We start from the raw sequence: 5,824 nt of genomic DNA on the forward strand, positions 1-5,824 counted from the left end.
TTCTTTTAGTGTGCTCTTGAATTTTCTTTGCTAGTATTTTTTTGAGGATTTTTGCAACATATTTATCAGGGATATTGGTCTGTAGTTTTAGTGCCTTTGGTTTTGGTATCAGGATAATACTGACTTCATAGTTTGGAGTTTGGAAGTGTTTCTCTTCAATTTTTTGAAGTATGAGGAAGATTGGTATTCTTTTTTAAATGTTTGGTAGAGCTCACCAGTAAGGCCATCTGGTCCTGAACTTTTGTTCATTAGGTGTTTCCTTACTAGTTATAGATCTGTTCAGATTTTTATTTTTTCATGATTCAGAGTTGGTAGGTTGTGTTTCCAGGAATTTAATTTGTCCGTTTTGTCTAGGTTATCCAACTTGATGGCATACAGTTGTTCATAGTACTGTTTTATAATCCTTTTTGTTTCTGTAAAATGGGTCATAATGTCCTCCCATTTGAGTCTTCTCTTTTTCTTCACCTAGCTAAAAGTTTGTCAATTTTGTTGATCTTTCTGAGGAACCTGCTCTTGTTTTCTTTGATTTTTTTTCTCTTTTTTTGTATTCTCTGTTATGTTTATCTCTGCTCTAATCTTTTATTATTTCTTTCCTTTTGCTTGCTTTGTGTTTAGTTTGTTCTTCTTGTTCTTTAAGGTATAAAACTAGGTTGTTGATTTGAGATCTTAAAATTTGAGCATTTGTAGATATAAATTTCTTTCAGCATTGCTTTTGTTGCATCCCATAAGCTTTGGTGTTTTTATTTTCATTGTCTCAAGTTATTTTCTTATTTCCCTTCTGACTTCTTCCTTGACCCATTGGTTGTTTAAGAATGTACCATTTGATTTCCACATATTTGTGGATTTTAGGGTTTTCTTTCTGCTATGGATTTCTAATTTTATTCCATTGTGATTAGAAAGATACTTTATATAATTTCAGTCTTTTCAAATGTTTTAAGACTTACTTGTGGCCTAATAGCCTGTCCCAGCGAATGTTCCATGTACTCTTGAGGAATATGTGTATTCTGCTTATTGTTGGGTGGTATGCTTTTTGTATATCTGTTAGGTCCAAATGGCCTATCATGTTGTTCAAGTCCTCTTTTTGAGACAGGGTTTCACTTCTGTCACCCAGGCTGGAGTGAAGTGGTGCGATCTTGGCTCACTACAACCTCTGCCTCCCAGGCTCAAGTGATTCTCCTGCCTTAGCCTGTCAAGTAGCTGGGACTATAGGCGTGCACCACCACGCTTGGCTAATTTTTTGTATTTTTAGTAGAGATGGCGGGGGGGGGTTTACCATGTCGCCCAGGCTGGTCTTGAACTCCTAGACTCGAGCAATTCACCCGCCTCAGCCTCCCATAGTGCTGAGATTACAAGTATGAGCCACTGCGCCCAGCCTCTGTTTCTTTTTTGATCTAGTCTCTTGCTTTTCTATCAGTTATAGAAAGTGGGGTATTGAAGCCTACTGTTACAGTAGGCCATCTGTTCCTCCCTTCAGTTGTCAGTGTTTGTTCATATATTTAGGAGCTCTTATGTTTGTGGTGTGTGTGTGTGTGTGTGTGTGTGTGTGTGTTTGTGTATGTTTATAATTGCTATATCTCATTGGTGAATTGATCCTTTTTAAAATATATAATGTTCTTTGTCTTTTGTACCAGTTTTTGACTTAAAGTCTATTTTGTCTGATATTAGTATAGTCACCCCTACTCTCTTCATTACTATTTGCATGGAATATCTTTTTCTGTCCTTTCTTTGTCAACCTGTGTGTGCTTAGATCTAAAGTGAGTCTCTTGGTCTCTTGTAGACAGTATGTAGATGGACTCTTTTTTTAAAATTCATTCTGGCAATCTGTCTTGATTTGGGAGTTAAAATTCATTTACATTTAAAGTAATTACTGATGGGGAAGGACTTACTGTTGCCATTTTGTTGTTTTCTGTATCTCTTATAGGCTCTTTTTGTCCCTCATTTACGCCCTTACTGTGTTTCTTTGAGTTCAGTTGATTTTGTTTTTCTTTTCTTTTTTTTTTTTTTTTTTGAGACGGAGTCTCGCTCTGTCACCCAGGCTGGAGTGCAGTGGCGTGATCTCGGCTCACTGCAACCTCTGCCTCCCAGGCTCAAGCGATTCCTCTGCCTCAGCCCCCTAAGTAGCTGGGACTACAGGCACGTGCCACCACGCCCACCCAGCTAATTTTTGTATTTTTAATAGAGACGGGTTTCACCATATTGGCCAGGCTGGTCTCGAACTCCTGACCTTGTGATCCGCCCGCCTCAGCCTCCCAAAGTGCTGGGATTACAGGTGTGAGCCACCGTGCCCAGCGAGTTCAGTTGATTTTTTTATAGTGGCATGTTTGATTCCCTTCTCACTTCCTTTTGTGTATATTCTGTAGATATTTCCTTTGTGTTACCATGAGACTTACATAAAACATCCTAATGTTATAACAACCTATGTTAAACTGATAACTTTAATTGCATACAAAAGACGTCCTTTACAGCTCCGTCTCTTCTTTATGTTATTGCTGTCACAAATTACATCTTTATATATTGTGTACCCACTAGCAAAGATTTATAGTTTTTTATGCTTTTCTATTTTAAGTCCTGTAAAATAATAAGGGGAGTTACGAACCAAAATTGCAATAATACTGATTTTTATATTTGTCTTTGTGTTTACCTTGAAAGGAAAAATGTATATTTTTATACATCTTTGAGTTACTGTCTAGCGTTGTTTACTTACAACCTGAAGGAAGGGACTCCTTTTAACATTTCTTGCAGGGTAGGTCTAGTGGTAATGAATTCCTTCAGCTTTTGTTTATTTAGGGATATCTTAGTTTCTCCCTTGATTTTGAAGGATAGTTTTACCAGATACAGAATTCTTGGCTGGGCGTGGTGGCTCACACCTGTAATCCCAGCACTCTGGGAGCCTGAGACAAGCTGATCACTTGAGCTCAGGAGTTCGAGACCAGCCGGGGCAACATGGCAAAACTCCATCTCTACAAAAAATAGAAAAATTAGCTGAATGTGATGGCTCATGCATGTAGTCCCAGCTGCTCAGGAGGCTGAGGTGGGAGGATCCCTTGACTACAGGAGGTAGTGTAGTACTGCAGTGGGCTGAAATCACACCACTGCACTCTAGCCTGGGTGACAGAGTGAGACCCTGTCTCAAAAGAAAGAAAGAAAGAAAGAAATCTTGGTTGACAGGTTTTTCTTTCATCACTTTAAATATATCATTCTATTGCCTTCTAACTGCGGAGTTTCTGCTGAGATTGTCCTGGCAGGGGTAGAGAGAGACTACTAGTAAAGTACTGTACAGGTTTTTGGAAGGCATTGGTAACCACTGTTTATAAACCAACTCTTCCCCACCTGCCTGTGTACTGTTCATCTCAGACAGGCAGAAATGATTGAATCAAACTCCATACTGTCTCTTTCTGTGATCTTCCCCTGTTGCAGCAGCAGAAGTCCTCTGACGTAAGACTCCCCCTGGAGCAGGTAGAGTGTCGTTTGGAGTGATGTAGATGTCTATTACTTGTATATTAAAGGATTACAGAGATGTTTGATAAGTCCAAAGAGGTAGGATTACCCAGTGTAGTCATGGGCTAGAAATGTTGCAAAAATACCTGAGCCAAAGTTTCAAGTTGGCTGACTTTGTACTATTAAGCTACAGACATGCACTTCATATGTTCATCAGTTTTTCAATCAGCAATAATCACTCCTCGAGTAAACCTCATCGGCTATGATACTGCCACTGCGTAAAGCTTGTTCATCAGTTTTTGAAGAAAATGGAGTACGTCACAGGATTACTTGCGTGCCTTGTTTTAAGCAGGCTCAACATATAAAAGTAATGGTTTCACCAAAACTTGAAGGTTATTGTTTGGTAAGAGATTCAGCAGAAGACTTTAAAAACATTTTTGTTACTTTAAAGAAGGACTCGAATTACAAAGTTTGAAGAAGCAACTAGTAAAAACACCACTCACTTTAGAAGAAGAGGGTTTAGGTCTGTTCTCCCAAAGACTGGTTCTTACAAAACCCAGGGTCCTGGGCCCAAAGGTTCTTTCTGTGGCATAACTGCTTAAAAATGCGAGAGGAGAGATTCAGGGTGTGTCAGTCCCAAGGACAGACAGCTAGATATCCTTTGGTTCTACTTGACCTGGGTAGCAGTGGGCGAGGCTTTAGGGAAAACACTTTGTAAATTTTATTATGATGGCATGTAAACGCACAGGATTGGCAATAAAGTGACCTGGAGTTTGGTCTCCAGTATGAGAGGATCTCTCTTGGGCAAAGGATGATAGTGCCACACAGTCAGGAGAGGGGATGAGCCTGGTCTTTGAGTTTGCAGGGGGAGTGATTTATTTGTAATTCTTTATTTTATGGTTTTTGTGCAAGAAGTTAAGTATTTTGGCTAGAGAGAGCATGGAAATAGAGTGAGTTCCCCAGACCAGTTCTATGTAAGACCAGCAGAGAAGGTTAGGTCAGTGAGCACTGGTGTTTCGAAGGGCTCTCCTGGAAGTCAATCAATGTAGTCATGAGTAGCAATTCCAAGCTGGCCTCTACTAAAAACCAGATCAGGGAAAAAGTAGGGCCCAGGTCAAAGAGACTGTGAGCTCCCTGGGGCAGGGACCAGGTCTGTCTGATTGTCTCTATTTGGCTTGTTGAACTGAACTAACATCTAGCACTTGTCATTTGACACCGATTATAATTGTGTGAGATGATATTTGCATCTTACATGAGGAAAATGTCCCATGGAGACCAAGATGCCTCCCATCTACAGAGAGGCTGAGTCAATTCAAGCTCAGGTCTCCTGATTCCAGATCCTGTGTGCCTTCCTGATCACCATATCAGCTAGATCTTTTCTATGTAGAGTGTGCAATAGCTTTTATTCAGACTTTTCATTCCTTGGCTTTTATTTGCTGATCTTTCCTAATTATTGCTATTTTGTTTTTATCGAGGAAATCAGAGAGAAAGCTATGAGACAGTTAAAGCCTGTTAAGGGTTTATTGAGAATATAATGATGTTCAATATGAAATAAAAATCAAATACACTAGAATTGCAGCATAACCATACCTTAGAGTTACTATAAGATTAAGTTGGAATCGAATTGATCTTATAGTAATGAATTTTCTTTTTTAAAGCTTTTTAGAGCAAAACCTAATCAATCCCATAGCATAAGGGACAAAACCTATGTCAATCCCATAACATAAGTGGCATATAAGGAATATCCTGTGCATTTCTCTACAGAAAGGGAAAGGAAGCAGAACTGACTTTGTGCCTACCAGGTGTTGGGCCCAAGTTGTTGGGTCTTACTATGACCTTTACAAGTATTACCCTCAAGTTTTCCAACAAGTGGTCATCATTACCTTTCTATAAGTGGGAAAAATAGATTTAAAGTAAATGGCTACCCAGAGTCACACAGTAAATAGCAAGCAATCCATGGATCTAAACTGAATTATTTCTGCCTCCAGTGCTCTCAGTTATGCTGTGGTGTTTTCTGGATGAAATACTAGGATTTAAATATATGCTTAGAGTTTTTGTGTCAAACCTTAAGTTGCTCTTGTACTTTGTTAAACTTGTACCATCTGAAATGAACACCCGTATCCATTCTCTTTCAGGTTTTGCTGTTACTGCTCAATGTAGTCACACCTTGAATAAGAAATGGAAAACCTTGGGATGTTGATAAAGCTAATATCCTGAGGAAGAACTTCAGTGGGTCCCAGCTGAGTAGGAGATGGGATTCAACAGTACTGGTACGTAGTTAGGCAATAATCCTCCTCAGGCATCACATTCATTGATTTTTGTTGGGCCTGGGGATCCTGGGAAAAAGTCGGGAACTTTGTGCACTCTTGGCTTTGACTACTGACAG

At 39.4% G+C, this 5,824-nt stretch overlaps 1 protein-coding gene and 1 pseudogene across 9 annotated transcripts in view; one reads left to right on the plus strand and one right to left on the minus strand.

Moving 5' to 3' along the window:
• The window catches only part of IWS1 (interacts with SUPT6H, CTD assembly factor 1), a 102,688-nt gene that overhangs the window by 50,929 nt on the left and 45,935 nt on the right, over positions 1 to 5,824 (plus strand). For all 9 annotated transcript variants that reach the window (XR_010109384.1, XR_010109381.1, XR_008624500.2 and 6 more), the window contains exon 14: positions 5,574 to 5,708. The gene's annotated coding sequence lies outside the window, so the exon portion shown is untranslated. The remainder of the gene's footprint in view (positions 1 to 5,573; positions 5,709 to 5,824) is intronic.
• Positions 3,564 to 3,724, minus strand: LOC112439229 (U4 spliceosomal RNA; annotated as a pseudogene).

The sequence above is a fragment of the Pan paniscus genome, chromosome 13 (assembly GCF_029289425.2).
Source record: "Pan paniscus chromosome 13, NHGRI_mPanPan1-v2.0_pri, whole genome shotgun sequence".
NCBI lineage: Eukaryota > Metazoa > Chordata > Mammalia > Primates > Hominidae > Pan > Pan paniscus.